Source organism: Natator depressus, chromosome 14, assembly GCF_965152275.1.
Source record: "Natator depressus isolate rNatDep1 chromosome 14, rNatDep2.hap1, whole genome shotgun sequence".
Taxonomy (NCBI): domain Eukaryota; kingdom Metazoa; phylum Chordata; order Testudines; family Cheloniidae; genus Natator; species Natator depressus.
Window position 1 is genome coordinate 25,589,012 of NC_134247.1, and position 14,857 is coordinate 25,603,868.

Below are 14,857 nucleotides of genomic sequence, written 5' to 3' on the forward strand. Positions count from 1 at the left end.
TAGATGACGACTGGCAGTAGCCATTGAGGCAAGGTGGGCTTAGAGGGTTGGGGGTTCCTCAGGGAGGGGAGACCCAGACTGTGGGGGTTCTGCTGGGGCAGAACCCCGAGGTAAAGGGGCACTGGGGTCCGGGAGGGACACAGGGCCTGAGGCAGGTGAGACCCTGGCCTGCAGAGGGCGCTCCATATGCTGGAAAAGAGCTAATTCCCAGACGACCAGCAGGAGGTGCCGTGGCGGTGCGTCTCGCTTCGCTAAAGATACATCAGGACTCACAATTTGTCACTGCTTCTATGCATAGAATTTCTTTAAGATCCTATGAATAGAATTTCTAACTCATAAGAATGCCATCCACAAATTAATGGACAGACAGAATAGACAAATCAGATCCTATAGCAGTACCTTCACTGCTTCCTAAATTAGCATCAGGATGACTGGATCACCTGCTGCCTCATGCAGAATTTGCCTATACTAAGTCAGTCCACTCCTCTACCCAACAGAGCCTGGTCTATGCCAATTTCAGCTTGAATTCACATTTCCAATCAGCGTTACCCACAGTTTCCCAAGTCCCAACTGGTCACCCATCTGCACTGGGAACTCATGGAACATCTGGAAGCTGCCAAAGAGATCTACAAGCTCTATGCTGATTGGGGCTGTCAGGCCATACCTAACCTTACCATGGGGAACAGGGGCTGGTTGTCAATCAGAAACCTCCGATCAATTTGACCGTCAGTCGAGGTAGACCATAAATACATAGGTCAAGTCAAGATCCTCAAGCAAATGAACCCAGTGACATTCAAACTGCAGCAACTGCAGTCTATGAAAACCCACATCTCCCACCTAAACCCTTATACAGAAACCCCATTCCTTAGTTGATCCAATCTGCCACCACCACCCACACTGGTCAAAGGGCAAGAGGAATACCTACTTTGACAGATTTTGGACTCCAAGAAAGTGTGGGGTAAGCTTTAAACCTACTGGATTGGGAAGGCTATTGGCTTGATGACCACTCCTGAGAGCCAGCGGAGAATATCCATGAACCAGATCTACTGCAGGACTGCCACCAAGCTCATCTGTGTGAAAGGCCCCTGTCCAGGATGTAGCACCTTAACTGAGTTTGAGGACTAGCCAGCCCAGCCTCCAGGAAGGTTAATGAGCTCAGATGGGTTGTGGTGGGACTGTCTGATGGCTGAAGGGAGTCAGAAGGCCTGCTTTTAAGCTCAGCACCTGTTAGCCGATGGCCAAGGATGTTTGGTGAGGTGCCAGCTATGCCTGTTTTATACCATCCGTGACTTTAACCGCTAGGACGCACTGTCCCTTCGCGGCGGGCAGCCCGGGCTAGGCTGACGGATGCCCCAAGGTCCTAACCACCCGTGACTTTAACTGCTAGAGCTCAGAACTCCTTCGCAGCGGGCAGTCAACACTGACTGACAGGTGCCCCAATGGCAGTACTAAGAGCCTCTCCACACCCGTGACTTTAACTGCTAGAGCTCAGAGCTCCTTCGCAGTGGGCAGTCAGGATTGACTGACAGGCGCCCCAAGAGTTTGCCCCGTGGAGGCGGCACAACTCAACGCTAGCTCTTAGTACTCTCACCTAATGGCCAGGCTTTATAGCCAAAACGGCTGAGGTTCTTTAATTGTGTTGGCTGCTTTACAGTAAACCAGAGAAACAAGTCAGGCTTATGCACAAATAGTTACCAAAATTTATTAAACTAGATTCTAATCATGTGGTTACAAAATTGCTAGTGCCTACTTATTTAAATGTAGAGATGTTACACACACAAACAAGTTACAAAACTGAAGCTACAATCCCAAAGAAAGAAAACAAAGTATAGAGCTCTATTTCAAAATATGTGTACACTAAAGATAGGAGATCAGGTGTGGGTGCTTCTTACCCTCCTTGCATCTCTCGATTCCAGCGGTGCCAAGCCAGGATCGGTCACTCAATTCCGCGGAAAGACGAATAAGGGACAAGGCTTAGGGACCCTCTTAGCTGCAGAAGCCTTGGGAGGCTGTCACTTATCTGACCAGCAGATAGATAGTGAAAAGCACTCAAAAATCATGGTGCTGTAGGTCCCCTACTTATACCTCTGTACTCCTTTATTCTCTTTCTCCTTTCTTATGCCAAATTGGGGCTGGTCTGTCTGGGCGACGCCAGCTCTCGCAAGAGTAGTTTACACTTGCAAGGGAGAGAAACAATAAGTTTCGACGACTGGACATTCCTTTTATTAGGTTAAATATTTTCCCACCTAGGATGTTGGGGTGTGTGCATCACTCTATTTAGTAGGGGCTAAGAGCCATGTCTGTCACAGCTTCTCTGTCTGCTGTGAGCCTAATCGTTGTATATGTTCCCAGAGGCACATTGTAGCAGCACACCTGTGCTTCTCACAGCTTCAAAGGCTGTGCTGGAATTTATGTTAAGTGTCCTGTTGTTTTGGCTCCCGTGTGTTCCCAGCAATGCTGATCTGGGGGCGGGGGGGGGGGGGGCTGGCTGTCTGGCTACAGCACCAGCAGCAGATCAATGGCTGATCAGTGCTTACACCTGCAGCTGTGATTGTTCCTGTGTCTGCCTTGCTCCTGTCTTGTACCCAGCCTTGTTCCAGCCCCACTCGGTTCCTGACTCTGGCTCTGACCCTTGGCTCTGCTCCTGGCTGCCCTTACTGCCCATGCCCCTGTCATGACCGTCATATTTTGACATGAGCAGCTGATGATTCGTGATCCTGAAGAGTACATCTGCTAAAAAGAAGCTCTTCCTGCCAAAGAGGTAGAACCTCTTGGCCTTCTAGGCCAAAGGAGTGGCCTTCAGCTGGTGCAATCTGTGGTGTTCCGAGATGGCTTGGACTACAAGTGAGTTCTGCTTCATATGAGAGAACAAATATTCTGCTCCTCTGGAAGGGACTAATTAGTTCTTTTCAGCGGCTGTTAGGGTGGGGCCACAGGTGATCAGGGGCTGCCAGATGACCTTGGCCAGGTCTAAAATGGCCTCACTTATGGGAAGAGCCTAGTCTCAGACTCCTGGAGGCCACTGGCCTGCCCCTGTGGACTGTGTGGAGCTGGTGGGTCCAGCACACTAAAGTGGTAATGCCCAGGAGATTGGTTACAGGCTGAGGCACAGACCAGACCCTGTGTATCCATGACCCAGGTCTGGACAGGTGGCGTGTACTACTAGTGTCCGTCCCTGCGCCCTTTGGTGGAGGAGCACGGGAAGCCCCAGGTACTATTGGTGCTGCACACATTCTCCCTGACCTCCAGGTGCACCCATCCCCTGTAGTCCCAAGGGAAGTGGAGACGCCTCTCTCAGCTGTGAGATCTTATGAGTGGATTTGTCTGATGTCTTATGAGGGTATGTCTCCTTACCCACATCATGTTTTCGCTTCCTGGAGTCCTGGGACTTGTGAGCAGGTTCTGCTGGGGCCAGAGAGGCACTGCTTTCTGGCTCCAGAGCCTGGGGTGGAGAACAGGAGGATCCCAGATCCAACTGAGGCTTCATGGTAAGCTCCATTAAGCTCTGACGAAGTCTGAACTCTTGAGACCGCCTAGTGTGGGGGAGGGGAGGCGGGGGCTGAGCGGCAGCTCTCACACTTTACTGGGGTGTGAGAACCCCCCAGGCAGCTCTTGTGTGGTTTGCTTACTCAAAGACCTGAGGGCAGGTGAAGCAGCACTTGAAGCCTGGGACCTTGGGCATAAATTCCCCAGCACTGGGGGAATAAACGGGGAATGGCAGGGGACTCAATTCCTGCTAACTTACAACTGAGAAAACTAACTACGAAAACAGTAACATTTTATTAACTATTTACCATATCGTACTGGTTAGAGCTTCTAGCCAGCTGGAAAGTACAGAGACAGGAAGGTTCCCTCCCAGACTGCAAGCACTGGAAAAGGAACTAAAGAGGAGTTTGGTCCACACTGCCCTTTCAGCCCTAGGTTGAAAGTATGAGGAGGTGAAGGGCAGGCAAAAACCACCAGACTCTGCTACTAACATTTCCACTCCCAGGTGCATTGAGCATATGTGCCCCACAGGGACCATCCCCAATGGAGAACCACTCTGGGGACAGGCTGGCTAGAGTCAACAGGAGGGAGTTGAACGGAAAAACAAAAGGAGAGGGTGAAAAGAGGGAAACTTGAGCACGCAGTTAGCACAAAATCTTGATGTTGAGAATAAAATTAATCAAGGCACCAGAAGACATGAAGAGAAGAATTTCTTGACTGGCCTGTACACCTGTGCTAGGAGCCTGGGTAACAAACAAAAGGAACTGAAGTTCTCATTTATGAGCGAAAAATCAGTCATACAAATGGCAATACTGGGCCATCCAGCCCAATATTCTGTCTTCTGTTAGTGGCAAGTGCTAGATGCTCCAGAGGGAAGCAACAGATCAGGGCAATTATGCCGGCCAGTCACAGCATTTGGCTAGGGACACCAGAGCTTGGGGTTGCATCCCTGACCATCTTGGCTAATAGCCATTGATGGACCTAGCCACCATGAACTTATCTAATTCTTTTTTGAACCCAGTTATAATTTTGGACTTCACAACATCCCCTGGCAACCAGTTCCACAGTTTGGCTGTGCATTGTGTGAAGTACTTCTTCATGTTTGATTTAAACCTGCTGCCTATTAATCTCATTGGGTGACCCCTAGTTCATGTGATCTGTGAAGGGTTAAATAACACTTCCTTGTTCACTTTCTCCACACCATTCATGATTTTATAGACTTCTATCATATCTCCCCACCCCAGTCTTCACTTTTCTAAGATGAACGGTCCAAGTCTTCTTAATCTCAGTCTCATATAGAAGCTGTTCCATACCTCTACTCATTTTTGTTGCCTTTCTATGTACCTTTTCCAATTCTAATATATCTTTTCTGAGATGGGGAGACCAGAACTGCATGCAGTATTCAAGGTGTGGTGTACCATGGATTTATATAGAGGCAATATGATATTTACTGTCTTATTTTCTATCCCTTTCCCAATGATTCTTAACATCCTGTTAACTTTTTTGACCACCGCTGCACATTGAGCAGATGTTTTCAGAGAACTATCCATAATGACACCAAGATCTCTTTCTTGATTGGGAACAGCTAATTTAGACCCCTGTAGTGGGGCCACCAAACTGGACACAGTACTCCAGATGTGGCCTCACTAATGCTGAATAGAGGGGAATAATCACTTCCTGCAATCTGCTGGCAATGCTCCTACTAATGCAGCTCAATATGCCATTAGCCTTCTTGGCAAGAAGGGCACACTGCTGACTCATATCCAATTTAATCATAGAATACCAGGGTTGGAAGGGACCTCAGGAGGTCATCTAGTCCAACCCCCTGCGTATGGTTGTACGTATGGTGGGATTATGTTTTCCAATGTGCATTACTTTCCACTTGTCAACACTGAATTTTAACTGCCATTTTCTTGCCCAATCACCCAGTTCTGTGAGATCCTTGTGTAACTCTTCACAGTCTGCTTTGGCCTTATCTATCTTGAGTAAAACTAATTTTGCATCATCTGCAAACTTTGCCATCTCACTGTTTACTCCTTTTTTCAGATCATTTACAAATATGTTGAACAGCACTGGTCGCCGTACCAATTCTTGGAGGAACCCCACTATTTAACTCTCTCCATTGTGAAAACTGGCTATTTATTCCTAGCCTTTGGCCTTGTCTACACTGCAGAGTTTTGTTGGCAAAAAGCAGCTTTTGGCGGCAAAAGAGTGGAGGTGTAGGCACAGCAATGCCACTTTTGGCGACAAAACTCTTCAGTTTTGGTGAGAAAATAAAAACACCTCAACGAGAGACATAGCGCTTTTTGCGCAAAAGCTTTGTCGACAAAGTGCCAGAGTAGACGTCGCGTTTGATTTTATTGCTTAAATTGGCCTCTGGAAGATGTCCCACAATGCTCATCCTTACTGCTCTGGTCAGCAGTTTCAACTCCACTGCTCTGCAGCCAGGTAAACAACCATCCACCTCTCCCCCTTTAAAGCCCTGGGAATTTTTGATATTCCACTTCCTATTTGCTTGGTGTGGAGAGCTCACATGATGTCTTCCCAGCTGACCATGGCGGCTCCTTGCAGCAAACCGTCTCCTGCTTCAAGCAGTGCCGAGCTGCTGGAGCTGCTCAGTATTTGGGGAGAGGAGGCTGCGCAGTCCCAGCTGTGCTCCAGTCATAGGAATTTCAATACCTATGGGTAGATTTCTCCAGGCTTCTGCAAAAAGGGCTGTGATCGGGACGCAGTGCAGTGCAGAGCAAAGATCAAGGAGCTGAGGCAGGAGTACCAGAAGGCGCGGGAGGCAAACCATCGCTCCAGACCTGCCACTTCTATAAGGAGTTGGATGCTATCCTCGGCAGTAACCCCACCTCCACCACCAAGAGCCCCATGGATACCTCGGTGGGGCTGGAGCTGGCAGAAAGTGGACCTAACCCAGAGGATGAAGTAACTGACAAAGAGGTGGAGTTAGATGATGATGTGGAGCCCACGGTGGGGTTGCCTGGTGATGCGTCCAGTCAAGAGCTGTTCTCCACTCCGGAGGTGTCTAGCCAGTCTCGGCAGTTGCACTCCAGAGAGCAGGAAGCAGGAGAGGAAACCCCTGGTAAGTGGTTTTGCTTTGTGAAGTGCGGAGGTGGGTTGAGGTAATAGAAATGTACAAGGCTGGCTGTGTTTCTGTGTGCTGGACATTTCCCTGGGTAGCTAGGCAGTACGGTGGAGCAGGGTGTTGATGCACACCAAGATTTCGCGGAACTCCTCCAGAGAAATCCCAAGGAAACTTTCCTGGAGGTACTCGGCAATCTTCTCCCAAGTTGCTTTGTTCCTTCCCCCATTGAAGGAAACTTTCCCTGGCCAATCAGCAATCACTTACACAGGGACCAAAGTGGCACACAGGTGAGCAACATAGGGACTGTGTCAGAAGCTGAAGCATGCAGTAGGTGAAACCTTGCCCCCTTGCTTACTCACAGGTGTGAGATATCTGCTACAGTGACCGCCGCCTGTGGAAAAGGGTGGGGAAATTTAGAATATTGTCCCTAGTCAACCTCATCGTGACTCTTTCATATTGCTTTTCTCCCCATGTACAATGCCCCCTGCCCCGGGGTAAACTCACCATGCTTGGGCTGTCTGCCAATATGTGTTCTTGCCAAGAATCAGTGAGAAAGTGATTGGTAGGTTACTAGAGGTGTATTTCACAGTACTGTTTCAATGTTGTGCATGTACTTAATCATGCTTCTGTGTATTGTTCCTTGTGCTTCTGCAGATGTGGCCTTCAGAGGCACCCCTTACACACCAGCAGAGTGCCTCCGCCAGATAAGAAAGTGCCTGAGACAGAGCAAGGAGGACATGTTCCGGGAGCTGCTGCAATACTCAGATGCAGAAAAGAGGGAACACGTGGACTGGAGGGAAATTGAAAGGCAGGACAGAAAAGAAAATGAGGCCTTTGTTAAGGATGCTACTGAGAGGATGATTAAAGTTATGGAGGAGCAAACTGAGAAGCTGAAGTCCCTCATAATGCTCCAGACTGAGCAGATGTGTAACCGCCTGCCCCTTCAGCACATTGAGAACTCTTTCCCATGCCCTCCCCAAACTCCACCCACACATTCCTTTCTGGTTTCCGGGACTTCTCACTTTCCCTTTCACTGCACCTCCACAGACACCTTTTCAAACGATAGCTGGACTTACACACAGCTCTGAAAGTCAGCCCTCCCCTGGTACCGCCTCTCCCACCAAGAGTGTGTGTGTGTGTGTTGTTTTCTGTGAAATAAAAGCAGCTTTTGAATAATAAGTAATCTTAATTTGTTTCCTGCAAATTGTGACAGCAGATGGCAGCAGCACATACACAAGCAGTTTAATCATTTGCTTACATTGAATCCTAGGCCACAAAAATTGCAAGTGCAAAACTCAGTTTCATTGAGCATTTCAGTCCTGAGCATAATAATATACATTACTGGTTCTCATTTTCAAAGTGTTACCGCAAAACCTCCCTGATTCAAATTGCCCCTGGTTGTGCCCCTCTAATAGCCCTGGTATCTGTCTGCTCAAAATCAGCAGCCAGGTGGTCTGCCTCAGCAGTCCACCCCTAAGCAAACTTTTCACTTTGACCTTTACAAATATTATGCAACATACAATACACGGTTATGACCATGGGAATCTTAGCATCATTGAGCTCTAAACTGTCATAAAGGCATCGCTAACACACCTTTAATCTGTCAAAGGCACATTCCATGGTCATCCTGCACCTACTCAGCCTGTTGTTGAACCGCTCCTTACTGCTATCCAGGTTTCTCGTGTAAGATATTATAAGCCATGGCATTAAGGAGTACACCCGGCCTCCCAGGATCACTATGCGCATTTCAACATCCCCCACTTTAATCTTCTGGTCTGGAAAGAAAGTCCCTGCTTGCAGCTTTCTGTACGGGCCAATGTTCCTGAAGATACGTGCGTCATGCACCTTCCCGGACCACCCCACACTGTTGTCAAAGAAATGCCCATGGTGATCCACAAGTGCCTGCAACACCATGGAGAAGTACCCCTTCCTATTGATGTACTGCTTCACAAAGTGGTCCTGTGCCAAAATTGGAATATATGTACCATCTATTGCCCATCTGCAGTTAGGGAAACCCATTTCTGCAAAGTCATCTACCCATTGCCAAGAGTCATGGTCCTTTGCAGCAGGATGCGATTAATGGCCCTGCACACTTGCCTTAATGTGGCTCCAACAGTCGACTTCCTGATTCCAAACTGATTAGCAACTGACCGGTAGCAGTCTGGAGTCGCCAACTTCCACAATGTGATTGCCGTGCGCTTCTCCACTGAGAGGGCAGCTCTCATTCTGGTGTCCTTGTGCCTCAGAGCTGGGGCGAGCTCCGTACACAGTTCCAGGAAGGTGACTTCTCATCTGAAAATTCTGTAGCCACTGCTCATCATCCCAGACCTGCGTGATAATGCAATCCCACCATTCAGTGCTAGTTTCTCGAGCCCAAAAGCGACAGTCTACCGTGTGCAGATGTTCTGTGAATGTCAAAAGTAATCAAATGTTGCTCCTATCCATGTCAGACAGCACGTCAGGCAACTGTGAGTGACTCCTGTTGAGTTAGGAACTTCATGATTAACTGCACTGCCATTCGCGATGTGTCACTGACAGCTAGCAGAGCGGTGTAGGATCCATCCTTTCACACAGAGTTGGCAGGGCGAACAGCAAACAAGGGCGATTGAAAAATGCCATGAACTGAAAACAGAAGCCCAGGGAATGCTGGGACAGAAAGTGATGCATCATGAGAAACTGAGCTGGGACCCATGATGCACTGCAATTCACTCCGCCTTCCCACAAGACCTATCAGCAGAAGGTGGCAATCTGAACTGTGGGATAGCTATCCACAGTGCTCTGCTCCAACTCTCAATGCTAGTGACCCAAATTTGGACATGCTCTGCCGATAGAGGGAGCGTAGTGTGAATATGCAATACTGATTTTCTTATAGCTCTTTTTGACCATCGACAAACTTTTGCTGACAAAGCTCTGTAGTGTAAACAAGGCATTTGTTTCCTGTCTTTTCACTAGTTACTGCTCCATAAGAGGACCTTCCCTCTTATCCCACGACTGCTTACTGTGCTTATGAACCTTTGGTGAGGGACCTTGTCAAAAGCTTTCTGAAAGTTCAAGTACACTATATCCATTGGATCCCCCTTGTCCATGTTTGTTGACCCTCTCAAAAATTCTAATAGATTAATAAGCATTGATTTCCCTTTACAGAAGCAGTGGTTACTCTTCCCTAACAAATCATGTTCATCTGTCCCTGATAATTCTTTTCTTTACTACAGTTTCAGCCAAATTGACTCATACTGAAGTTATGCTCACTTACCCGTAATTGCCAGGATTGACTTTGGAGCTTTTTAAAAAAAATTGATGGCACATTAGCTTTCCTCCAGTCATCTAATGCAGAGGCTGATTTAAGTGATAGGTTACATAGCACAGTTAGCAATTCTGCAATTTCATATCTGAGTTCCTTCAGAACTCTTGGGTGAATCCCATCTGGTCCTGGTAACATATTACTGTTTAATGTATCCATTTTGTTCCAAAACCTCCCCTATTGACACCTCAAGCTGGAACGGTTCCTCAGATTTGTCTCCTAAAAACAATGGCTCAAAGAGTGGGAATTCCCTCACATACTTTGCAGGGAAGATGGATGCAAAATTCATTTAGCTTCTCTGCAATGGCTTTGTCTTTTTTGAGTGCTCTTTTAGCACCTCGGTCGTCCAGTGGCCCCACTGATTGTTTGGCAGCCTTCCTGCTTCTGATGGACTTAAAAAATGTTTTTGCTGTTAGTTTTTGTGTCTTTTGCTAGTTGCTCTTCACAGTCTCTTTTTGGCCCGCCTAATTATACTTCTACATTTCACTAGCCAGAGTTTATGCTCCTTTCTGTTTTCCTCACTAGGATTTGAATTTCAATTTTTAAAGGGTGTCTTTTTGCCTCTACCTTCCTCTTTTACTTTGTTGTTGAGCCATAGTGGCTTTTTGGTTTTTGGTCCTGTCAAGGTTCCTCCCCCACTCTGAACTCTAGGGTACAGATGTGGGGACCTGCATGAAAAACCTCCTAAGCTTATCTTTACCAGCTTAGGTCAAAACTTCCCCAAGGTACAAAATATTCCACCCGTTTGTCCTTGGATTGGCCGCTACCACCACCAAACAAATACTGGTTACTGGGGAAGAGCTGTTTGGACACGTCTTTCCCCCCAAAATACTTCCCAAAACCTTGCACCCCACTTCCTGGACAAGGTTTGGTAAAAAGCCTCACCAATTTGCCTAGGTGACTACAGACCCAGACCCTTGGATCTTAAGAACAATGAACAATCCTCTCAACACTTGCACCCCCCCTTTCCAGGGAAATGCTGGATAAAAAGCCTCACCAATTTGCATAGGTGACCACAGACCCAAACCCTTGGATCTGAGAACAATGAAAAAGCATTCAGTTTTCTTACAAAAAGACTTTTAATAGAAATAGAAGTAAATAGAAATAAAAAAAAAATCCCCCCTGTAAAGTCAGGATGGTAGATACCTTACAGGGTAATTAGATTCAAAACATAGAGAACCCCTCTAGGCAAAAACCTTAAGTTACAAAAAAGATACACAGACAGAAATAGTTATTCTATTCAGCACAATTCTTTTCTCAGCCATTTAAAGAAATCATAATCTAACACGTACCTAGCTAGATTACTTATTAAAAGTTCTAAGGCTTCATTCCTGGTCTATCCCCGGCAAAGACAAAATATAGACAGACACACATACCCTTTGTTTCTCTCCCTCCTCCCAGCTTTTGAAAGTATCTTGTCTCCTCATTGGTCATTTTGGTCAGGTGCCAGCGAGGTTACCTTTAGCTTCTTAACTCTTTACAGGTGAGAGGAGATTTCCTCTGGCCAGGAGGGATTTTAAAGGGGTTTACCCTTCCCTTTATATTTATGACAGGTCCATTTATTATGTTTTTTAATTCGGGGTATACATTTAATTGAGCCCCTATTATGGTGATTTTAAAAAGTTTCCATGCTGCTTGCAGGCATTTCACGCCTGTGAGTGTTCCTTTAATTTCCATTTTACTAGCTGCTTCATTTTTGTGTAATTCCACATTCTGGCAGGATGTTATATTTAATTATATTATGGTTGCTGTTACTGAGCTGTTCAGCTATATTCATCTCTTGGACCAGATCCTGTGCTCCATTTAGGACTAAATCTGGAATTGCCTCTCACTTTGTCGGTTCCATGACTAGCTGCTTTAAGAAGCAGCCATTAACGGTGTCTAGAAATTATATTTGCATCCCATCCTAAGGTGACGTACCAAGACAGTATGGAGATAGTTGAAATCCCCCATTATTATTGAGTTTTCTATTTTTATAGCCTCTCTAATCTCCCTGAGCATTTCACAATCACTGTCATCATCCTGGTCAGGTGGTCAGTAGTGTATTCCTATTGCTATACTCTCATTTTTCAAGCATGGAATTTCCATCCATAGCATCTCTATGGTACAGTTCGATTCATTTAAGATTTTTACTACATTTGACTCTATGCTTTCGTCCACATATAATGCCACTCACCCACCCGCATGACCTACTCTGTCATTCCTATTTATTATGTACTCTGATATTACCGTGTCCCATTGGGTATCATCATTCCACCAAGTTTCCATGATGCCTATTATATCAATATCCCCATTTAATACCCGGCACTCATGCTCATCTCAGTATTTAGACTTCTAGCCTTTGTATACGAGCACCTATAAAATTTGTCAATATTTAGTTGTGTGTCATCATGCAATGTAATTGAGTGGGATTCTTTCATTTGACTGTTTCTCATCACCTCCTACCTGCACTTTCTCGACTTCTATTGTCTCCTCTTTACTAGGCTATAGAGAATCCCTGTTAATAGATCCTCCATTAAGGAATGTCTCTATGCACACTGTGTGCTTCTCCGCAGCTGTTGGCTTTCCCCCAGACCTTAGTTTAGGAACTACTCTACCACATTTTACATGTCAGTAATCTGGATCCATTTTGGTTTGGTCCATCCTTCCTGTATAGGCTCCCCCTTTTCCAAAAGGTTCTCCAGTTCCTAATAAACCTAAATCCCTCTTCCCTACACCATTGTCTCATCCACGCATTGAGACTCTACAGTTCTGCCTGTCTAACTAGCCCTGCGCATGGAACTGGAAGCATTTCAGGGAATGCAACCATGGAGAGCCTTGACTTTAATCTCTTATCAAGCAGCCTAAATTTGGCCTCCAGGACCTGTCTTCTACCTTTCCCTGTGTCTACCTACTTATTGTACCACAACCACCGCCTCCTCCCTAACAATGGACATAAGTCTGTCTAGATGTCATGAGAAGTCTGCAACCTTTGCACCCAGCCAGCCGTTCACCAGGTGGTTTTCCCAGTCATCACAAACCCAGCTATCTACATTTCTAATAATCAAATCCCCCATTTCTATTACATGTCTCTTTCTGATAACTGGGGTCCCCTCCCCTGGGATGGTATACTCAGTATAAGAGTACACCACGACATCATCTGGAGGTAGGACCCCAACTGTGGGATCATTCCCCTGTGTACCAGTTTGATGTTCTCCTTCCCTGAGACTTTCATCCTCCTTAAAAGCACAGAGGCTGTCAGACTGGTGGTGGGACCACTCTACTCTGTCCCAGAAAGTCTCTTCTATGCACCACTCTGTCTCTCTTAGATCCTCCAGTTCAGCCACTCTGGTCTCAAGAGCCTGCACTCATTCTCTGTGGGCCAAGAGCTGCTTGCACTGAATGCACACATATGCCGACTGCCCATGAGGCAGGTAGTTGTACATGCTGCATTAAGTGCAATAAACTGGATAGCCCCACTGCACCGCTGGACTTCTGTCTGCATTATTTTCACACTTGAAAATGTTTTGTTATACTTTCTGGGGGTGGATGTTTAAAGTAAACTCCCTTGCAAAACTCCTGTTTGCTAGCTCCTGCCAGTCACTTAGGAGCTGGCTTTTTAAATCCCTCTTCTTCCTGAGTAGCTCTGCCCCCCCCTCTGCCCCCCCCCCTGTTTAAGGGCTCCTAAAGGGATTAGGGATTAAAGCCTCCTGAAGATGCTCTCAGCCTGGCCTATCAGGCCCCTAGCTCAGCATATGGCTCCCTGAAACAGACCACACTATGAATGTCAGTCTAGCAGGCACACAGTAAGCCAGAAGACACAACAAACAAACAACAAACTCACCCACAGCTCACGTAGTCGCTCCTCCTTCACCTGGAGACCTCCCATGCAAAACTCCTGTTTGCTCCTCCGGTTTGCTAGCGCCTAACTGGTATTACTGAAACATGGTGGGATGATTTCCATGATTGGAATGTTAAAATCTATGGTTATTATCTACGTAGGAAGGATCAAGTGGGCAAAAGGGGAGCGGGAGTGGCTCTCTATATCAAAATGGCATTACTTCTTTCCAAGTCACAGATAACTTGTAAGAAAATGATCTTGAATACTTTTGGAACAATGTCCTAACAGATAAAGCACAAGATGGGGTACTCTTTGGTGTGGGCTGCACACCACCAAATCACAACTAGGGAACAGGATGACCAGCTCCTTATGCACCTATCTCTAACGTGCAGGCAAAAAGCTGTGTTAGCACTGGCAACTCCACCCGAGTGACACATGCTGGAGGTCTCATGCTGCCAGTACTAAAACAGCCTCAGAACAGCTACACGTTATAAATGTTAATTTTCTCGTGCAACAGGTGTTGCATCCAACCTGGGGACATTTTAGATCAGCCCTTGTCTTGACAGATAAAGAGGAACTGATCACAGAACTAAAAAATCATGTTAGCTTAGGAACAAATGTGGATGATTTGGTCACATTTGTTATGTGTGTAGGGATTCTGTGCAGACTGCTCACAGGGCTAGAGAGCCACACAGGCTACAGTAAACTGAACAGGTTTTATTAAAAGGCTTCTCCAATACACCCTCTGCGCTCAGCACACACACAGAGCTAGTATAGCAAAGTCACTTCCTTGTGCCGCTCTTAAAGGGACAGTGCAACAGCTCTCTAACTATACATGAATACAATACAATGTGCAAACAGAATACAGTCCAAAGCAGGAATGCATATACTTGGTGCTTTAAAGGAGCCAATAACACAAAACTGAAAACAATTAAGAGTCAAATCAACTGGGACGAATAATTTACTCAGAAAAATGTGAATGATAATTGGGAATTGTTTAAGAACATTTTACTTGATGTCCAAAAAGCCACCATCCCACAAGTGTGAACAGAAACTATGGTGTTGTGAAGAACATAGGAGAAAGCTTGTATTATTTTTTATGAATATGGTAGCTATTTGACTAGCTGGCTACCATTGCCATGCTATCTGCTTCACAGTT